At 43.8% G+C, this 21,374-nt stretch overlaps 1 long non-coding RNA gene across 4 annotated transcripts in view; it reads left to right on the top strand.

Annotated features, from left to right (window-relative positions):
* The first annotated feature begins 1,304 nt into the window (after window positions 1-1,304).
* The window catches only part of LOC118176342, a 33,481-nt gene continuing 13,411 nt past the window's right edge, over window positions 1,305-21,374 (top strand). For 2 of the 4 annotated variants that reach the window (XR_004755349.1, XR_004755352.1), the window contains exons 1-5: window positions 1,305-1,457; window positions 2,516-2,642; window positions 4,043-4,161; window positions 20,268-20,388; window positions 20,638-20,747. This is a non-coding gene — a long non-coding RNA (uncharacterized LOC118176342). Of the gene's footprint in view, window positions 1,458-2,515; window positions 2,643-4,042; window positions 4,162-12,348; window positions 12,486-16,993; window positions 17,180-20,267; window positions 20,389-20,637; window positions 20,748-21,374 lie in introns of those variants that run through there. The other 2 variants (XR_004755350.1, XR_004755351.1) reach the window with 2 other exon arrangements.

Raw genomic sequence — 21,374 nt, 5'->3', positions numbered from 1 at the left:
ATGTTTGTATTCACTACAGGATGTAAGCACAAAGATACAACTGCTAACATGCATAGAAAGTCAGCTTGGTCAAGCTACACCACTGTTGCAATTTCTCTTCGGTCCTGTGGTTGGGGACCTTTTAGATTAAATTCTTTAGTTCATGGTAGTTTTGAGATGTAACATAAGCCTCCAAAGGGATCTTAAGCTTCTCTTTTTTATTAAAATGAAATCTTCCCTTGGCATTTCTCTAGGCACTTCTCCAGTCACAAATAAAAGGGACACTGCTGAAGGATATTCTGCTGCACACTTAAATGCCAGCAATCCAATTAAAGAAATGTTTAACCTTTTGTAAATAAAGCTATGGCTTGGACTGCCGTTTGGCTGAAGGAAAAAAAAAATGAACTAATTTATTATTAAGCTTCTTACCCAAGATTGATGTATGTATTCACAATATGGTTTACAGCATTATAAGCCCAGAATGCCATTAAAATCATTCCGTCCCAGAAGGTCAACTGGCTGCCGACTCGGATGCTGAGCTCTGCTAAGGGGCGCCCTTCTCAAAAGCTGCCTCTGAGTCTGTCACAGCCTCTAGTCACACAACTTCTGATCCAGACATGAGACTCTTCACAGTATATTTTCAATATTTTTGCTTTTGAATATGGCTTTTGTTAAAATGAGGATCATTTTCCAGTTTCAAATGGTACATGTGGATTTAGATAGGAATGTGTTTGAAACTCTGATAGGCTTTGTTCTGAGCCGTGGTTAAAATCATTTTCCAAACTAAACAATTCGTTCTAAATCTGAACATCAATTTTGTACTGCCTCTAGAAAGCATAAACAGTGTAAAATGCTGTGCTACAATTTATCTCGATTGCGTCTTTTGCTTCTGCTCAGAAACTTGCTCTGTTGGGATGTCCTGTCCAAGAGGATTTGTCAGAGATGTCAGACTGAGTCCGGCTCCTCCGGGTCTGCTAGCAAAGTTGACAAAGGCTCACAAGGAGGGTGGAAAGGAGGAGGCATCGTGCGACTCTGCAGGGCTTTAAATGGCGATCTCTGTGATGGTAGGAAAGCCCATGTCCAAATCTCAGTAACGGTTTGGATGGACAAGGTTCCTAAGTAGAAGCTGTGTATTTTACTTGACTGGCTCGCATGCTTGAGGCATGTAAGCCTACGTGAATCCTGAAATAAAAGCAGCATGCTTTGAAACTAAATACAACTGAAGAAGAATTGTGCAGTGCACAAGCGTAAGATACCACCTCTTCATATGAATCCCAGCTTAACTTTTCTCAGTGTATTTCTTGCTTTCCTGTAGTGGCATCCCTGAGAGAGGTAACACGAGAAGCTCTGAATACCTGTGGTCCAGCATTTCTGAGGGACTAAGCAGCTCAGGCCAGTGGATAGCAGTATTATGCTTGCTACAAGAAATTAACAGACGAGTCTGGAGGTGAGCCCGAGCAGACCAAGACACCTAGACGGTGAGTGTGCCTGAGCAACAGCCTTGAACCCACATGGCAGGGTGGCTGGAAGCCTTTGGGGGAGTGGGGTGGATTACATTACATTGCCATTGCCATTTCTCACAGCAGCCTTACTTCTGTCTGCACATTTCATTTGGTCCAAACACTTCCACAGCAAGGGCTGAAAGATACGCCTGCCCGTTGTACCGGAAGGGAAGCGCTGTCCTCAGTTACTATATATGCATGTGCTGCATGGAAAAAGGATAAATGATAATGTGAAAGATCAGACAGGAGTCCAGCACTTTTGAGCCTCTTTGGGACAGTGCCTGAGCTCTGTATTAGAAGAGTTCCTTGTTCTTGAGGCCACAGTATGAATAGTAACAGCATAAAGAGGAGTGATGAGTAGCAGAAATGCAGGCTGGCACTGCATGTTACCATCATGCTTAAAACTAAGTTCATTATTGTTGTGTAGCTAAGATCTGAGCAATTGTGATTTTTCAATTTGTGTGATCTTCCTCTCTGTGGCTATGTGAATAAAATATGGTTCATATGAGAGAGAGGAATTGCACATAGATTGCACAAACTATTTTGTCCTAGTTGAAAATAATGGACCAAAATCAGGCCACGTGTCATCAGCTGTCAAGGTTCAGTAGCGGGGTACTCAAGACAACAACAGCGAAGATCCCATATAGCAATCATTGCAGCAAGAACCTTAAAAGGTCTTAAAATCATAAAGAGAGGTTTGTTCCTCACATGATCTGTGATTCAAGCCTGTTAATAATAAACAGCAATAACATTTAAGAAAGGAAGATTTCTGTAAAACTAGGGAGTGTCACCCGTTGGAAGGATTGCTTTGGTTTTTGCAAAATTTCTTGGAAAAACTGTAAGGCAGATTTACAGCTGAGTTGATACAAGTTGCACCTCATGTTACCATACAGGTTGCAAAGAGTCTGGCTGGGTTCTCACACTATTTCTCTTCTTTTGCAAGTAATGCACAATGAGAATGCTTTTGCCTTTGCATAATATTTTCAGTTGTTTTTTTCCTGACCAAACCAGTACCTACATTCTTCTGTCCCTAGTCCCTTGGAAGAACAGCAGTGCAGGGGTTCCGGCAAGACTATCCCAGCATTGACCCTTTTTCCAAAGGAAAAACATCTCTTTTCAGGATTTCAGTGCCAGAAGTCACAAAGGGCCATTCTGAGGGCGGTAGGGCATTGTCACTGAGCTGCAGTGTCAGTTCTGTGTGCAGACCTGGTATATCGCTGCTGCTGTTGAGATTCCCTAATGCTAATCTCACACGCTGTGATACTCATGCCAGCCTGCTATAGGATGGGCTTCTGAATGTCTTTAATTGGTGGGAACACAGAGGTCCATTGTCTGCTTGTCTGCTATGTGTGTGGCTTGCCAGCTGGCTTATTCTTTTATGTTTGTATTGCTCCTTGCTGGCAACTTGGCATGTTGTTTTTTGTTTTTTGTTTTTGATGTTGCTTGCAAGGCAGATATATTTTCTTCCCCTTGTAAGCTATGGAAAAACCTAAAGCTTCTTTAAAAAAAATAAAAAATTAAAGCAATTCAGCTTTTTGAAAACGCATAATTGAAGAGCTCTGAAATAATTGGCTTATTATAGTGCACCCGTAAAAATGAATTTGCATCTCATTTATGAACTATTAGATTCCCTATTACATGAGACTGATTGTTCTTAATGTGACTTGCATGTAATTTAGCATTCTTTACTCAAACACTTTGTAGCTAAACACTGGGGGAGGGAAGTTCATTCCAAAATCATGGTGCTAGATCTTAGATTGTGGAGCATTCACAAGCTGGAATCTGCATGTTGTGCTCTCAGTGTGCCATTTGCAACCGTATTCTCACCCCAGCTATGCACTGTGCTGCAGAATCCTAAAACTAACAAGCTATTTTTTTCCTTACTATTTCTTCACTGGTAAGGCCTTGTCATGCTGCCACAAGGGGTATGATTACTGAAGGTAAGCGTGAGCTGCAAGCAGTTGGGTAGTTGCCTGGTGCCGTGGATGCACTTCTGCTCACCCCTCACCGTGACAGTGACCCAGGCTTGTTTAGCCTAAGGGGTCTGTCTGAAGGCTGCTCTCCTGGGCTTCAGGAGAACAGACCTTGGCCTTTTCCAGGATCTACTTGGTTGAGTCCTGTAGGGTAAGGCCCTAGAGGGAAGAAGGGGCCCAAGACAGCTGGTTAATATTCCAAGTTTACCTTTTCTAAGCTCGTGAGTGATGCATCTCAGCGAGGAGGAAGTCAATGCAAAAATGCCAGGAGGTCTGCATGGCTGAACAAGGAGCAAACTCAAGGCGAAACTGTCATAAAAAGGAGGCCTACACAGGGGGGAAGCAAGGACAATCTGGGAGAAATACAGAGATACTGTCAGAGCATCCTGGGATGGAGCAGGGAAAGCCCAGATGGAACTGGATCTGGCCAGGGATGTCAAGGGCAACAAGATGGGCTTCTGCAAGTACATCAGTAACAAAACACTGAGGAGAACATGGGTCCAGAGCTGAATGAAATGGGAGACCTGGTTACCCAGGACAGTGAAAAGGCCAAGGTACCGAATGCCTGTTTTGCATACCTTTTACCAGGTAGAGTGGCCTTCAGGAATCCCAGGTCCTAGAGATTAGGCTGAAAGGCTGGAGCAAGGAAGATGTACCGTTGGTGGAAGAGGATCGGGTCAGGGAATACTTAAGTAAACTGGACACCTGTAAGTTCATGGGCCCTGATGGGATGTACCCACAGGCACTGAGGGATTTGGCAGATGTGATTGCAAGGCCACTCTATAACCTTTGGTCAATTGTGGCACAGGGGGAGGTGCCCAAGGACTGGAGGGAAGCACGTGTCACTCCTATCTACAGGAAAGGCAAGAAGAAGGACTCAGGGAACTACGAGCTGGTCAGCCTCATCTTGGTCCCTGGGAAGGTGGTTGAACAGCTCGTCCTGGAAACCACTTCCAGACACATGGAGTAGAAGACCATCAGTAGTCAGCATGGATTCACTGGGAGGAAACCATGCCTGGCCAACCTGATAAGACTCCATAATGAAGTCACCAGCGTGATGGATGAGGGGGGAGCAGAGCAATGGAAATGGACTCCTGGGCTCCAGGAAAAAGAAGAGAAGCTGTTGAAGCCTGGGCTGGATGAGCAGACAGTGAGGTTGATCGAAAACTGGCTGAATGGCCAGGCCCAGAGAGTAGCAGTCAGTGGTGCCAAGTCTAGCCAGAGGCCAGTAACAAGCGGAGTACCCCAGGGGTCAGTACTGGGCCAAGTCCTATTGAACATCTTCATTAATGCTCTGGGCAATCGGGACAGAGTGCACCCTCAGTAAATTCCCAGATGTCACGAAACTGGGAGGAGTGGCTGACTCACCAGAGGACCGTGCGGCCATCTGGAGGGACCTCGACAGGCCGGAGGGGGGCTGACGGAAAGCTTGTGCAGTGCAGAGCCCTCCCTGGGGAGGAACAGCCCCAGGCATCTGGACAGGCTGGGGGCTACCCAGCTGGAAATCAGCTCTGCAGAAAAGGTGCTGGGAGTCCTAGTGGACACCAAGTTGACCATGAGTCAGCGGTGTGCCCTTGCCATTAAAGGCTAATGGTATTCTTGGCTACTTTAGGCCTGCTATCGCCAGCAGGTCGAGAAGGAGGTGGTCCCGGGCACCCTGCTCTGGGTGGCGCTGCTGGAGCAGGACTGGGCCAGGACCCAGAGGTCCCTGCCGGCCTCAGCCATTCCATGGTCCTGTCCCAGGGACGTGAGCTGCAGCTGGCAGCGTGCCTGCAGCACAACTGCAGTGCTTGGATGGTGTCTGGAGTCCCCCCATAGGGCTGGTTGGGTGGCTCTTCTCCAGAGCTCACCCGTGCTGCCCGCGGTTGATTTGGTGGTGGTTGTGGTGGAAGCGGAGCCTGAGCTCAGTAACAGCGTGCTGCTCCTGGAGGTAACGAGCCTGGCAGAGGGCTGTAGGTGCAGCAGGTGTTCCTAGTGGAGATGCCGTGGTGGTCCTGATCCGTGGGGTGTCTGGGAGGATTTGTAAGTGAATGCTTTCCAGCTGGTGGGCTGGGCAATCTGCATGTATCAAGGTGTTGGAAACATCCATCCATGATGCTACCGAAAGCTCTGTTCTATCAGAAACAGGACGCTAACACTATTAGGAATCATCACCTCCCCCATATGCTTCTGTCGGCCTTTCCTGTGTGTGAGCATTAGTTTGGGCAAAGTTTAGGCATTAGTGTAGGCAAATGTTATTACCAAGTCCAAATCTGGTATCTGTGACTCCATTTCAAACTGCAGGAGGGGCAAAGATGACGAGAATAAAGATGCAGCAAAACACAGGTCATCTGGTGGAAAGGAGGAGTCTGAGTGAGCACACAAATAACGTCACATGGCTGAAGAGAAGGTGACAGGCAGGCCCCTTGCGTGAATTTCTGCAGAAGTACTGAGCTGTAATTTCAGGATATCTTTCTTACAATTGCTAGCAAAAGGCTAAAGAAAAGATGCACCCAAGTGCTCTCCAACAGACAGGAAAATGGAATGGTTTAAAGAGCTAAGAGACTGATGTTAATCCCTCTGTGGACACAGGCAAGTAAGAGAATATTGCTGCTAAGTGTTGAGCAGCAACAGGTATAGCAAGCCCTGGGGTCGTAGGTTTGAGTATCAGTGGCTTAAAAATGGGATAATTCTGCATGCATTTTTTTCAGGAATCACTTGGAGAACTGAGCTTTTAATTGATCATTTTGTTTAGCTGATGGAACGTGTGGTTTAATCCAGGGCATAATCCTACTGCTTCTGTTGGTTGTGGGGCAGTGGGTAAGCATTGCACGGAGTGAGGTGAGGGGAAGGGCTTCTGCACTGAAAAATTACAGAAGGACCTTATGCTCTCCCAGGCAAAGTAAACTACATACAAACCCATTGACTTGAGTTACCAGCAGTAGTGAGAGCAGGTACACCAGAACAGCAGTGAAATCCTTTGTGTTTCATTTGCCTTTCTTCTTGACTGTGAATGTTCTCAGAATTGCAGGTCATCGGTACAACACGTATGGCTAGAAGCACCTACGACACCAAACAGCCAGAGAAGCATGATATATCCCTGTAGCCCCCTTCTGCTCTTACACTGATTTGTAACAGATTTAACTTGGCTTCAGGAACGTGGAAGTATTGCACCTTTAAAAGCTACCATTTCACCCAGGGAAATTATTCACTTTCTGCATTAGAGCAGATGAGGAAAGTGTTGGTACCAGTTCTGGGCGTTTCTGGGCTGCCACTCACTGTTAGGGGAACAATGACTCCAAGTCTGAGTCAAGCCAGACTTCGGGGCTGAAGGTCAGGAAGCCCATGGCAGGCACACTGCAGACACACGGGCTCTGCAGCTCAGCAGTTGAGGCAATACCTGCTGCAGCTGCTCTGTTAGCATATTTCTTCTACTCCATCCATTGCACTGCACGGCAGACTTTGTTCTTGTTTTGCTTAGAGGTGCTTTTACACCTCAGAGTCTGCAAAGGGTTGTAATAGAGATTCAGAGTTCAGGGATTAAGCAGAATTGATCTGTTAGCTTTTCCAGGACGGGTGCTGTGCTGCCCTGGCCTTTGAAGGATAAATGTCTTATTCAGACAAATCCACACCGCTTTTCAGAGCGACTTAGTTTGCTGCACAGCTGTTGTCAGGAGCACGGCTGGTGCCTACATTGCTGGTGTAAGGCAGCAGGGAATGGGCTTCTGGCTTCTCTTGGGGAGGAAGGGAGAAGCATGCATTTTCAAAGCAGCTCGCTGTTTAGTAAATGTCTGTTTTTGATTCCCAAATAAACACATTTTCAGTCTGTTCCCATATTGGAATGCGGATTCTGGGCACCATTTAAAAGGTTCCTTTCAGCTTTTGCTAGTTGGCAATCAAAGGCACCCATCAGCCTGGATCAAAAATTGGAGGTCTCTGCGTGGGCTACAACTTGCAGTTGTGAGGAAAGAAAGAAGCAGTACGGAGGTGAGGCTCTAAGATTTTCCCCACCCCGCCTTTTTTTTTTTTTAAAAAAAAGTATATCTTCTGAAGAAAGCCTCATTTCTCCCAGCAGAGTTAAAGGTTGCATTACTGGATTTTCTTTTTGGAGAAAACCCATTATAATTGTACCCGTGCACAGCAAGCTGCGGGGGCCCGGGGTTCCCTGCGCTTCTGTGGGTATTGAATTCAGCCCTTGCTCCAAATGGGAGGTGCCACGCAGAGGGGTGGTGAGGTGTCTTCTGTGTCTCAAGACACTCGCTTGAAATGGAGGGAGGAAAGAGCTGCGAGAAAGGTTGTCCTCACACAGCAGAGGTACAGAAATTGCGTGGCTTTGACAGGGTCACGGGAAATCTGCGGTGAGCCGAGAACTGGATCCTGGCATTGCATGTAGCTCTTGTCTCCTGGAAGCAGCGCTGCTGCTTGTTTACAAGTGGTTGTGTTTTTTTTTTAAGGACACACCATGGTTATTAATAAGGTAAATTAAAAGGGCAAAAGTCGTAGAGAGACAGTGGAGAGAAATCCTTACACCTGTTACTGTGTTCATTACTCACCACTGTTTGTGTTTTTTTCACTGCCACAGATCACAGTGCAGGCATAATGCTAATTATCTGTGCAGGAGGTCGTTTTTGTATGCTAAAGGAAAACACTGGTATGTCTTGCTAATTTGATTTTACTATCTGTGCCACGCTATTGTTTGGCCTGGAAATTAGATTGCTTTTTTACTAATATAATTGGCTAATTAAAACATCTTCTCTAGGAGAGGGGGAAGGTACCCATGGTCCTTATGTGACTTGGGACATAATAAAGTAAACATGAGTCAGTTCCTAATCCAACAAGAGCTCATTTGGAGCACAAAGGAAGGAGAGTGCTTAATGCAATCTCCTTAATAAGCTTTTGAGATAATTTCAGGTCCAGTCTTCCACCGTTGTAGCGGAGATAGGAACACTTGGAGCTTGTAAGAGTGGCACTGCAGGACTGCTGTGGCAATACCTGACAGATAGCTGGCTACCATCAATTTAATGTACTTGTAGTATTCTGTATCTTTAGTCGTTGTAAGCTTCCTATGTGGGGCTAGTTCTGAGTTGTAAAGCAATAGGAAAGAACAAAGTTGCACCAAAACATGCTCCCTCCCTCAGCAAAGAAAACAGAGCTGGCTTTGCAACCTGATGCTTGAATCCTGGTACTTTGCTGTGCTGTAAGCGCCTACCACCAGGTCTGAGTCCCTAGAAGGGAAATCACCAGGGGTCGAGCCACTGCTTTCCTCTCGCCCTCTGTTCAGAGGTGATGTGGGGTAGACAGGTGAGGAGGGAACAAGTGTTAACCTCTGTCAAAAGAGTGAAGATGGAGGAGAGTGGGAAATAACTTCCAATAAGCGGATTGCTCTCCTGTCCCGGATGCCAGCTGTGATAGTCACAGCCTCTTTCCCCAGGACGCTCATCAGATTCCACATTAATACAGCACCCTTCAGACAGGGCTCAAGGAAAAACCACAATCTATCTTTGAGTCTGGAAAGAGTTTTAGAGACTTATGCTAATCATATTTAATTTGTATGTGCAAATGATTTTAACTAAATGTAGGCTTCCCTTAGTATCTTCAATTAAAAGCGCTGGATGTACTCCAAAGTTGCAAATTCCTTCACTAAGCCAGTAGGGAATGATAATGAATTATTGCTAATATAGCCATAAAGCTTTTATTTGCATAAGTAATATGAAGCTAATGTGTGGATAAAATTAAACTTTAAAAATGAAATATTATTAAAACAAAACTGTTAATGAATTTGGACACATTACTGAGCAGGTATATTTGGCAGCTGGCTAGAACAGGTAATTCTAATAGAAGTCTAGTTGAATCAAAATCAATATTGAACAGTGCATAACACATTGGAGATAGTCTAGCAAGTTATATGTGCTCATCTTCTCAATTCTGATGTGCTTCATCATTGTTAGCTTTCACAATCTTGAGTAAAACAAAAGAAGGTATGATAACGAAGGAAGGTGAAATGAATCTCTGAGTATTTCATTCTCTCCTTACTGCTATAATTAGGTTGTCTGGAGAGAAAGTGCTCTGAATTCTCACTAGTATGCAAGAGAACTTGAAGACTGAAAGTCACATTGTAGGTAGGTGCTGGACTTGTGTCCTCCTTATACCAGCAGGATTACTGTTACTGTATTAATGATATTAGCAAGGCCACACTTTGTTCTTCTTGAAATGTTCCACTAATCATTTTTTCACTCTTCCATGTTACAGAAATCTTTCCTCAAAGTATTGTGGATGTTTTGGGCAGCAGCAGTTCAGGGGAATGATTTACTCCAGACTAAAATAATCTTAAGACCAGAACAGGGTTAGATGAGAGAAGTTATTCCAAAACAGTGAATTCTGCCTCTCTAAGAAAGCTATGCGATGGAGTATTTTGATCAGATTTTTCTTTTCTGCCATTATCACACATGAAATTGAATCAGAGTAACATCTCTCTCCTTTGACACACTGCACGGCAGGCTTTTATGGTGTCTCAACAAAAAATTGCCCAGTAATTGCTGCGATTGCCTTGCTAGTGGCTCTTAAATGTAAACATCGGACGTGCTTCCATTTCCCTCTTGTGCTCGCTGTGCTGCTGCCTGCTGCGCACGTTCAGTTCTAGTCATTCACATGGGTATGGCTTTACTCCTGATTGTACCCAGGTGCTCCAGTGTGGAAAGGTTCAGTTATAGTTTCAGTGTCAGGTGCTCTTGCTGCCCTTTTTCAATAAAGCAATGTACGTGAAACCGTATAAAGCACCCCATAGATGTTCTGTCATGACATCCCAAATCTACTCCCTTCTGGGGCTCGGCATGGGCCATATTGTGAGCATCTACTTCTTGTGCATGCAGACCCCATCGAGACAACTTGGAGTTGCTGCATGTCTCGACTAGCAGAGAAGGAAACGTTTTGGGGAGCAGAGGTTTCACTGTCATGACTGGGAAATGAATTCATGTTCTTTTGCACAAGAGGATTCAGTACTTCACCTTTTTGTAGAGGCCAAAATGCGGACACCTGGAAAGATGAAAGTTGTCAACTCTCAGCTGGTGTTTTGTCCGAAGCAGAAGGGCCTGTGTTGATTTCAACCATCTAAGAACTTGTCCAGATCTGTGTTCTTTCAGAGAGGGTGTTTCAGAAATAACCTGGGGAAGTTGTTGCATTTCTGTGGGGCTTGCATACCTGACCTACATACACAGCTTTGAAAATGCAAGTCCTTAGGAACTAAGGTTGAATTCAGTGTTGCTTTTTGATGCAGAAAAGCTCATTAGGATTTCCTTTATTTTTTGTCAATTTTACATAAGGACGTTTTGGTGGACAAAAAATTGGGAGATATTCCTCCCTGTGATTAATTTCAGTTACTTTATTATTGTTATTTTGATAGGAATAAATTAGTTCCTGTTACATTCTAAGAACAGAGGATGTGTCTATTGAAGCTAAAAGCTGACCCGGACCTGGATAGAGTGGTAAATCAAGCTGGCTATTCTGTCAGTTACAGTTTGACTCTTACATGTACGATAATCTTACCACAGTGGGATACTGGCATATTTTGTGTCCCAAATAAGAGAATGGTGCTTGGGATATCGAGTCATCTACGATTTTTGCAGATGTATTTCCCATTTTTGTACATAAGTATATTATGTTTAGCTTTATCTAGTTTTATACACATAACTTTCAAAACATGTGAGTTATCCCTTTCCTTATTCGTAATGTGTCTGCTCACTCAGTGATGAAGGGGACAGGTAATAGGAAGTTGGCTGTATTAATCTTGTATTCCGCAAGACTGTGCACGCTTGGTCTGTGTACCACAGAAGAGGTTGCAGGGTTTCTGGGAGGTGATGAACTTCGGGGAAAGCAGTACCTGAATTTCCCGCCTACCTGTGGCTTGTCCCCGTGGGTTGTGCTGCCTCAGAGGTTTCCAGCCTGGGTGTCTGTGCTGGCACAGCTCCCCCAGCCTCGCGTGGCAGGGCTTGGCCATGTGCTGTGCAGCAGGGCTGACCTGCTGCTGGGTCAGCCAGCAAGCTGAATCCCTTGACGTGGGGGAAAGGAGGCAGTAGAAGCTGCTGACACTGGCCCTGCCTCTGCCCTGGGACCTGGCTTTGAGCCTGGCCCAGACTCGGCTCTGTGCTGGTAAGATGCACAGAGACCTCCCTCCTCTCCCACTTCACCCCCTGAGCTCCCCAGGGTGTTGTACCGTGTGTCTTACGGGTCTTGCCTGTTTTAAGTTCATGATACAATCAGATCCTGAATTACCAGGTTGCTTAATTTTTGCACATGTGCATCTGAACATCTAAATGTAGTAATTCATTCTGTGCATCGGGGACTGTATGAGTAAACAGGGAGCACTGGGAATAAACCCAAAGCTTGTGGGACAGGAGGCATTTCTGATTCCTTCACCAAAATGCACCTGTGCTCACTTGACCCAGTGGAAAATCTGGTGTTCAGAGCATGAAACCCCTAAACAGATGAAGAGGAGGATGCTGGCCCTGCCTTTTAGATCTCTGATTCAGCAACAGCTGAGTGGATTTAAATGATGCTTTTGATAAACAGATAAGCCCAAGCTGTGTCTCTGCTGATATCTTGAATGTCAAATTTCACCCCTGTGCAATTGGAACTGCTGACTTATTAAACCTTGGAAATTGGGTTTGATAATGGAAACAGCAACTTAGCGAACCTGAATTCTTAGTGCAGCCCTGGCCATGGCCTACCTGTCTGCACACAGGAAGAATTCAGGGTAAGAGGGTGAGCACAGCAGGAACAATTTGTCTTGAATGCTGCCCGTTGTGAACGTGGGCGTTCTCCGTTCTGGCCACCTGGCTTAGTCACCCTGCAAAGTTACTGAACTCAGTGGGGGGCTGTGTTGGCGCTAAGCTAGTGAAAAGAAGCGACTATTAGCCTCTTTTTGTACCGTGTTTTGAAGAGTCAGTTTCAATATCTGAGTGGAAATGTATCTGCTGTACGGCTTTGTTATTAAGGTAGCTCGGGAAGATTTGACAGAGTGGTGTTAAAAAGTTAAATCACAAATGACTGTTCAGAGGTGAGTTTACTCAATTCTGCTTTCATTCACTCCTGCTCCTCAGTTTTAGAAGTATTTCAATACTGAAATGTTTCTCATCATTTTCAAATGCTTAGAAGACAAGGCCAATGTTTCATCAATTTATGTATGTCTCAAATGGCCTTTCTATCCAAGAGTGTGCTTGAAACTCTGGATTATAGGCATAAAAAGATGAATAGAATTGTAGTGATTTGCTTTAAAAGAGCACTAAGATTTGGGGTGTTCGATGAAAGCCAGCTATAGCCTAAGCATTTTTCTCCTGTGTTGCTTTTTCAAAAGAGTAGAGTGGCAATATCAAAAGAGATGGCAAGGATATGTTTTATATTACTGTACAAAAGCAAACAGATGGTTTACTTTTTCTCCTTTTTTAAAATAAGTAGCTACTGCATTCTCATGTTATCTCTTGGAATGGTTTCAGATATCAATTTAGTTTGCAAAACTGAGTTGATTGAATAACAGGTTTATCACAATTTCAAATCAATTAGAAATATTGCTCGCCAGAGGAGGAGATGGTTTACCTAAATGTCAATAATAAAATTGTATAAGCCATGAATTACTTCGGACTATTGAACATTATTACATTTCTCTGTTACAGGGACAGTTCTGCTGATACTAGTTGGCAGGAACTGCCAGAGATGGGCAGACTGGTTTATGACCAGATGTAAAACAGCTCTCAGGGTCCTCTGCAGGAGTTTTGCTGCCTCTTGGTGCTGGTGTGAGCAATTCCCTCCCATCGGCCGCTCACAGCCTTCGTTTTGTCCCTCCCCTCCGTCCCGCTCAGCACGTGTTGCTGGAAGGACAGACGTAGAGTCCTTGCTCTGTGCTGCGACTGCGTTCAAGTGTATGATTATCGCTTCTTTTTATTGGTATGGTGTTCTTATTTTTTTGTATTCGTTATTAACTTTGTACGTTATTTTCTCTTCCACATCAAGAAGCAGGAGAAATGGACAGATTGATGCTTTTGTATTGTGCTAGCTGTAAGTAACTGTCCTGCCCAGGCCAGTTTCTTGTAACCTGGCTTGTCTCTCATAATTACGTATTTCATACAGTATTTTATACAAGTTCTTGGGGAATAAAATTATCTCTGAGAATCTAATTTATAGGAGAAGGAGATTGAAAGAGGTGATATATGTGAGTTAAAAACCCAGGTGAGATGCAGCATTATCAGTATTCTTCTTAGAAGAGTGTTGATTTTTATCATTTAATCTGTTACTAGTTCAAAACATGATAGTTTCCTTAATCTGCAGTGCTTTGCCCATTGGGATCCCCTGACACAAAAGCACTTGCTTAAACATGTTCCTGTCTGATGAAGCAACACTTCAGCAGGTAACTCCCATGGAAATTCGCTGACCTCAAAATCCCTGCCTGGGGATTGCCATTTGTGCCAGGGCACGCGTGTGCTCTGGTAATGTGTTCGTTCTGTGCAGGAGAGGACTTGGTGCACAACAGCAGCACACGCGGTTCTTGTGCTGTGCTGCAGGACGTGTTTGGTGGATACCTGACCATTCCTAATTTGCAGGTTGCCTGGCAGCTGGCTCGGGGAGGTTTAAGCTCTAGCACGCCGGCTCACTGTTAGCAGCGAAGTGCTGGGGTAAATTTACATGTTGCTTGAGAAAATTTGCATATAGTTGTGTACTGTCTTCTTGTCCTTCGGTGGAATGTGAAGTAGAGCTGAGGTATGTGAACTGGGCCCAGCTTTGCATCCAGGAAATGAGCGTTGAGATCAACATCGGGATAGCGTATGGAGAGCACATCCTTTGACGCCCCTTATTGTTGAGACAGGTTGGCAGCATTTCAGCACTTAAGCTCAGTTGAACCCTGAACCAAATTCAGATGTTTTTGCATTGTATGCTTGCAGTTTTATTTCAATGGCTGCTTCTCAGAGGTGCAGATTTCTAGTTTAGGGATAGGGGAGAAGTTTTTCAGCTTTAAGGAACCAGCTCCTCTCACCTCTCTCAACAGTAGCAGTAGGAAAACCACTGGAAAATGTTTCAAGATGCTGAGTCTTGATACAGGTCTTGCACATGGGTGCCTGGGAGACATGCAGAGGTCCTCAGGATCCTTGTGCTGTATTGCATGGGAGTGAGGTGCTCCCTGTTCATCTCCACGCCATCCTCCCAGGCTGTCAGTGGTGCTGGTCAGCTGATGGGGTTTGAATTGCATCCAGCTTGGCTTTGTCCTGCAGTCAGAGCTGCATACACGTGGATAACCAGATAGAAAGGTGCTGCTTTTCTAGGTAAATACCTGTCTTGTGATGAACTACACCCAGGACTGCCTTCCTACACAAGCATCTTTACTCGCAGCAAATCCCACGGGTTTTGAGTCCTTCAGGGCAGACCAAGAGCAAACCTGTTGTTTTGTTCAGGGCAGTAATAACACGTTATGGTATAATCCACACTGGGCAACTGGCAAAAATGATGGTCTTTGGCCTCAAACTAAAACTGGGAGCACCATTTATTTTTATTACAGAATGTAAGGTGCATCAGCAGCTGTGACTGAGCCCAAAAGAAGCTTCCAGTGTTGGATCATCAGTGTTGGATCGCAGAAAGCTGCTTTTGGCTAGGTAGAAGGTAATTCCTGGCATGGTCTTTGCAGTAACCTCTAACACCTCTGAGCTCAGTGAGGTCAGCCTGGGTCACTGCACAGCTTTTAGGTTTGGTTTGGTTTGTTTTTATTTGCTTCTGTTGGCATCGATCTTTGGAATACAGTAAAAATATTTGTTCAGCAGAGGCAGGGTGACAGATATCTCTTGTATGAAGAACTATTTGATGAGCTGTTAGTTTTGAGTGCCTTTCCTATTCATTGAACTAATTAGCTCTACAAATCTTACTGTCAACCAGTCATATAGCCACTTATTTATTTTCCCCTGTGCAGAATTTTTACTTTGCTGCATATACACAGAGCTATAAAACCAAATGCACCAAAAATTGTCTCTTAGTTGGATATAAATGGAAACAAAATGCGCTTGGAATTATTATTACATGTACCATTAATTTTTATTTGAACTGTCATATAAAAATGCCAAACGGCTTTCATTGTTTTTCACTGTTGCACTGATGTAAATGTAGAAAGGTTGTTGATATATGTATTTTTTTCTTTTAATGCTGTTTTACTGTGTTTAGTGAGGGAGTATGAAAATGGCTATGTCGAACTCAGGGGGGAACAGAGATTTTAATGCTTGCCAGGGTACCTGGCATCTCCTGCTGTCACTGCTTGCAGTGTCTCTTTAGAGTTGTTGCTTGGTTTTAACCTCCTCTGGTGCTTTCTCCCCTCCTGTACGCTTAGCATTTTTGGCAGCCCTTTTTACATTGCAGAGAGTGGAGGTGTTTGCTGCATTAAAGCATTTCAAGCTCATGAAAACGTGGCTGCTGAGATGGTCCTGAGCTGTGTTCAGTCACTGTGAGCCTGGCTGATGCTGGCAGTGCTGGTGTAGAGGGCGTCATCATGGAAGGTACCTAGCAAATGTACTTTGTGGGGAACAGACCCAGGAGTTGTGTGATTCCTGGCACAAATGCCTCTTGTGATTTGATCTGTGTGACGTTTCTGATTTGGGACGGGATCATGTGGGCTCTGGAGACTCAGCAGAATTCGTCAGTAACCAGTGGTGCTCCCCGGGGGCTGTGAGGTGGGGCCTAGGCAGGGTGCGATCACCCTCGGAAACATGGCCAGGGGCTGTCTGGCTGCACAGCTGCCCACAGAAGCTGCCAGTAATTGCTGGAAGTTGTGCCACGTAACGGCAACTGCAATCGTACTGCCTGTTGGGAAGGGTTTTCCCATTTTGTAACCTGATGTATTAGAAGTCAGCAAAGCCAAGATTCCTCTTCTACATATCAGCAACGTCTATTTGTGAGCATGAAGTACACAGATTTTTGCCAATTAAAGTTTTCCAGGGCTTACCTGTGTTGTAATGTGCCACGTGGCATTCTTTTTTTTTTTCTCCTCGTGTTTGCTGACTTGTTTTTTAATGTTGCACCCCCCTTCCCACCCCGCTTTTGGAAAATTGTAAGTGTGCCTCATTTTGGAAGCAGATGGATCAAGCTGAATTAAGCTGTACTGGAAAGGATCAAGCATGAATTAAGCTGTACTGGAAAGGAAGCAAGCGTTTACATTTTATTCTTCCCACTGAAGAAAGCCCAGCTCAAATGAAGTGTAGGCAAACAGAGCCTGTGCGGCCCAAAGGCAGTGAGTGGTGAAAGCATAGCTGTAAGATGGAGAGCTGCTAAATAGAACTGCTCTAATTAGCTTCAGAGTGCTCTTACTTAACTATTAGAAATGTGTGGCCAGTTTTGATGTGTGAACTTCAAAAAGGACGTTGGCAAAGTGGAAAGGATTTGGAAAAGGTTTACAGGAAAGATTCAACTCAGGCCATCTGAAGAGAGGCTTAATCTCTTTTTCCTGTGTGAAAAGAAGAAGAAAAGATGACTTGAGGAGGAGATCTGTGATAATAGCAGCTCTTTTATCTCATGTTAGAAAGTCCAAGAGCCCGTGTTTGGCAGCCGTAGCTACCCATGGTTAAGGCAGAGTTTTGTCTGTGGGTGTATTTGTCAGCTGGATCACCTTCTGCGTGATGGGCATGGGCTGCTGCTTGAAGTCTGCGTGATCAAGGCAGAGTCCTCAGAACTGCAGATCTGGTGATGTTCTGCAACAAATGCTCTGCTCTGTGTTAGACAGATCAGGTAATCATAGTGGGGCAATGGGAAGAACAACGTACGTAATTTTGGATGAAACTTGACAAGCCTGCAAATGTCAGTAGGTGGTGGGGCCGCATCTGGTACCTGCGGAAGATGCTCACCAAGACAGTGGCAATAAATAAGTTGGTGGGACCTGGAAATTGTGAGGAGGACTTCAGCTGTACTTCTTTAGTCCGTTCTCTGTTGATTCACTTGGTGCATTATTAAATGTTGGTGTGGCGTTACACATTTGAGAAGGGATTAGGTTTCTTTTAAGGTGTGTAATACCTGTCTTTGGGGAGAAGAAAGTCTGGGTGATAGCAATACATTTAAACCACTACAAAGCCCTTGAGTTAGAACTTTTTTTCATGTCACATTCTACTGAAGAGCTCAGCTGAAGTGGAGATACATTGTGGACGTTCTCTTACAGCCTGTGTGAGGGCAGGAGTGGGGACAGGGAGGAAAGGGGCGACAGAGACCCAGGGAGAGTTTTTGAAACATTGGAAATGAGAGAGCTTCAAGTTCCCATATTTCAGTGGCTGACAGGTACTAATTTTTCCTGGACAAAACCTCCTTTCTCTCTGTGCTCTTTTCATTACCGTAATGCATCCGTTGCATTCTGACTCTTCTTTTTAAATATCCTTCCCATCAGCCAGACCTCATCTGTTCCCATCAACCAACCTCATCAGACCTCATCAGTTCTCTGCTCTGTGTGCTTTCATTTGGGAAATTTTGTAAATTTTCTTTCTGTAAATCAGCAGGTACACACGAGACTCTTGACTGAAACCAGTTAGACTTTGACTTCTGTTGGAACAAGCAGAAACAGGACTTGACCTGTAACATCTAGGCTGTGATCACCTTGAGGTTAGTGATGTTTAGAACTAGGGTTTTAACTTGGGCCCACGTCTTATTACTAACACCAGTTCTGAAATGACGCATCTGTTGATATGATCTGACTGTCCTCACTGTTAAGAAATCTCTCCTCTGTGGTGCTGAAGGCCTTCTTGGTCATCAGGAGAGCACAGTGTGTTACTTTGATTTTCTCTTTAAGCATGTTATCCACAGTGTTTCACCTGAAGCTTTCCTCAAAAGAAAACACAGTAACACTGGTGTTACAGCACCAGGCTCATCACAACTCTGGAGTGAATAATAATAGATGGAAAGGTTTTGTTCGAGTGATGCGGGCTTTCGATCAGACAGGTCAGTCAAAAAGATGTTCAGACATATGCGTAAGGAGTAGGAATTGGCTTTAAAGGGTCATATGTGCTGCATTAGAATAAAGTGCATGGTAATGAGATTTGGTAAAACGGGGTTTTTAACAGTTGAAGTTGGTGTGGTTTTCAGTCTGTGGTACCTGTTCATCTATGTTAATGGTGAATTTACAAAACCTACAGTAAAACAAACTATAAAAGTTGTAACTTACTTGAATTATACTTTGAAGTCGATTTCTGTGTATCCCATGTAAAGAAAGTGTAGTGCTATGTGAAAAACACAGATCCCTACAGACTGTTCGGCAGGGTGGCAAATCTTGGTGTTACCATTTTTCAGGTGTTTGGCTGTCAGTCATGCTGGTACCTCTGATTGTAGGAAGTGGAGTCTTCAGTTTTATGCTTATAAGAGGTCCTTCAATTTTAATTCAACTTACACCATCAGTAATATTTTCTTCAGTCCTGTCACATCGTCGTTAAGAGTATGCTTCAGTATGATTTTGAAACGTTTCTTTGCTGTCTTGGCAATACTAGAAGTGCTTTTCCATATCAGCAATGGTGCGTGAATACTGAAAACTCACTAGAGAATTGTGCTGTGTGTTGAGAGAGAGTCTAAATAAAAAAAGCAAATGCATCACTGCTGTTTAGAAAGTTACTATCTTAAAACTAAGAATTAGTCATCTTCGCAGTTTAATTTTATCCTCAGAATTTCTCACATCCCCAAATTTCTGAACAAAAATACGTACTAAAAGAAATGACTACAGAACAAAGTCCTGGCATGACACTTACAGCACCCACCGAGCATTGACCTGTCATCTTCCACCAGTATGTGAGCAGTGCTCGAAAGCTGGTGTATTTTTTCCAGGTTGGCAGAAGATGTAGATATACTCACAAAATGAAACAACTTGTTGAGTTCATCAGAAAAAACTTACACTGAGGAAAGCCGAGGCTGTTTTTTATGTTGATATTTATCATTTAGCAGCTATGGTAAAATTTGGGGAAGCAACAAATATTCTTCGTGAAACATCAGAGCAATTCCCCGTGTATTGCCGTGCTGGTTAACTCTGCAGGAGGAGGTGGAAAAACCTCAGGGAGGGCTGCATCGAGTACTGGAGAGGGTTAAAAAAAAAAAAAAAAAAAAAGCCTAGTAAAGTTTTTGGCTTGAAGGGTAATTTTCTTGTCAACTATATAATTAATGCACCATACATTACAGTAGCCCATTGTTATTCTAGAATGCCAGGATACATTTCAAACTGAATAGCTGTTTAACAAAACACTTGGCAGATTTATTACCCTTAGGTGATTCTGTCAGTCAGCATTTTCACACGTTTAGCCTGAAGTAGGCAGAATCAATTTTGGTATCTATTTAGTGAAATGCAGAGCTGTTTAAATTAAACCACACACACATATGCACAGCCCCCTAGAAAGTCAGGACTTGTATTGGATCTTCAACTATTAGCAGTGAAACAAGAATTACCCTTGCATGCTCCTTGTCTTTTTCCTCCCCTGTCAAGGCATCGTCTGCCACTTCCAATATCTACAAAGCGGTATTTTGTGGTCATTTTCAGATAATGTCTTCAATGTTGTGCATGTCTTTTTGTTACTTTACAGAACACTTGCAGCTTTGGAAACTAAGGTTCAGCAATACCTGTGTACATAACGGGTATCCTTAAACAAGGAGATGTCATGTTGAATTTGCAGTTGCCAGTGCTGCAAAAAAAAACTCTAAATGCAATTAATATCAGAAGGAAGGAAGTGGTACCTGCTGAATTTCATAATGTCTCTTATGATAGGCTCAGAACTTTTTCCAAAAGTAGTTGGTTTAAGTTGCTTGCTAAAAGTACTGGGATTTTCAAGGATGAAAATACTTCATTTTTATCTTTCAGTAGCAGGAGATACAGACTACAAAGAGGAGCATCGTATAGCCCAGGTATGAAGATGGAGAATAAAGGTGGTAGATGAGAAACAAAAAATGCATGTTGCAAGTTTGAAGCAGGAAAACATCAGGTAATCATGTTCTCATATTTTCATTGTTGAGGCAGCACATTTTTCCACTATTTTTAAATATCCTGGGAAATATTCTTCAAACTTTTTTTTTTTAACTTAAAATGAAAAATGAATACATTCAGTATATATCCACTCTTTTTCATTGCTACATATTTCTTCTTTTGCTACTGTGCTTTCTAATATTTACTTACTTATTTTTATTTTGAAGCTATGAAATGCTAGAGTTGTAATTTCTTTCCTGTTTCACAGTAGATATCTTTGGTGGAGGCTGAAAAGTCAGCAAAGAGCAACGGCCGGAGTGAGGGGAAGACTTAATTCTGACACCTCACCTGAACTGATTTCTGTTAACAGGTTTAAAGGTAGGGAATTGAAATTGTCCTGGTTTCAGTTAGGACAGTTATTTTTCCTCCTAGTAGCTGGTAGGGTGCTATGTTTTGGATTAGGATGAGAAGAGTGCTGATAACATGCTGATGATTTAATTGCTGCAGAGCAATGCTTACATTAAGCCAAGGACTTTTCAGCTCCTCGCTCTGTCCTGCCAGCGGGCAGGCTGGGGGTGCAGCAAGAGCTGGGAGGGGACAGACCCGGGACAGCTGACCCCAACTGGCCAAAGGGGTATTCCATAATTCCATACCATCTGGGGTCATGCTGAACAATATATAGGGGTGGCTAGCCGGGGTGGAGGGCCGGCTGCTTGGGGTTGTGCTGGGCATCGGTCAGCAGGTGGTGAGCAATTGCATTGTGCATCACTTGTTTGTATATATTATTATTATTATTATTATTATTTTCTATCTTAATAAACTGTCTTTATCTCATCCCAGAGGCTTCACTTTCCCGTTTCTCTCCCCCATCCCAGAGAGGGAGGGGGGAGGGTGAGCAAACATCTGTGTGGTGTTTAGCTGCCGGTGGGTTAAACCACAACAGAAATTAAAGAGAAATCAAGTAATTTCTTTCACAAACATTTAAATAGTTATAAAATGCTTGTA

This window comes from Oxyura jamaicensis, chromosome 19 (assembly GCF_011077185.1).
Source record: "Oxyura jamaicensis isolate SHBP4307 breed ruddy duck chromosome 19, BPBGC_Ojam_1.0, whole genome shotgun sequence".
NCBI lineage: Eukaryota > Metazoa > Chordata > Aves > Anseriformes > Anatidae > Oxyura > Oxyura jamaicensis.
The sequence above is the reverse complement of the archived record's forward strand: the minus strand, read 5'-3'. Positions and strand labels throughout refer to the sequence as shown.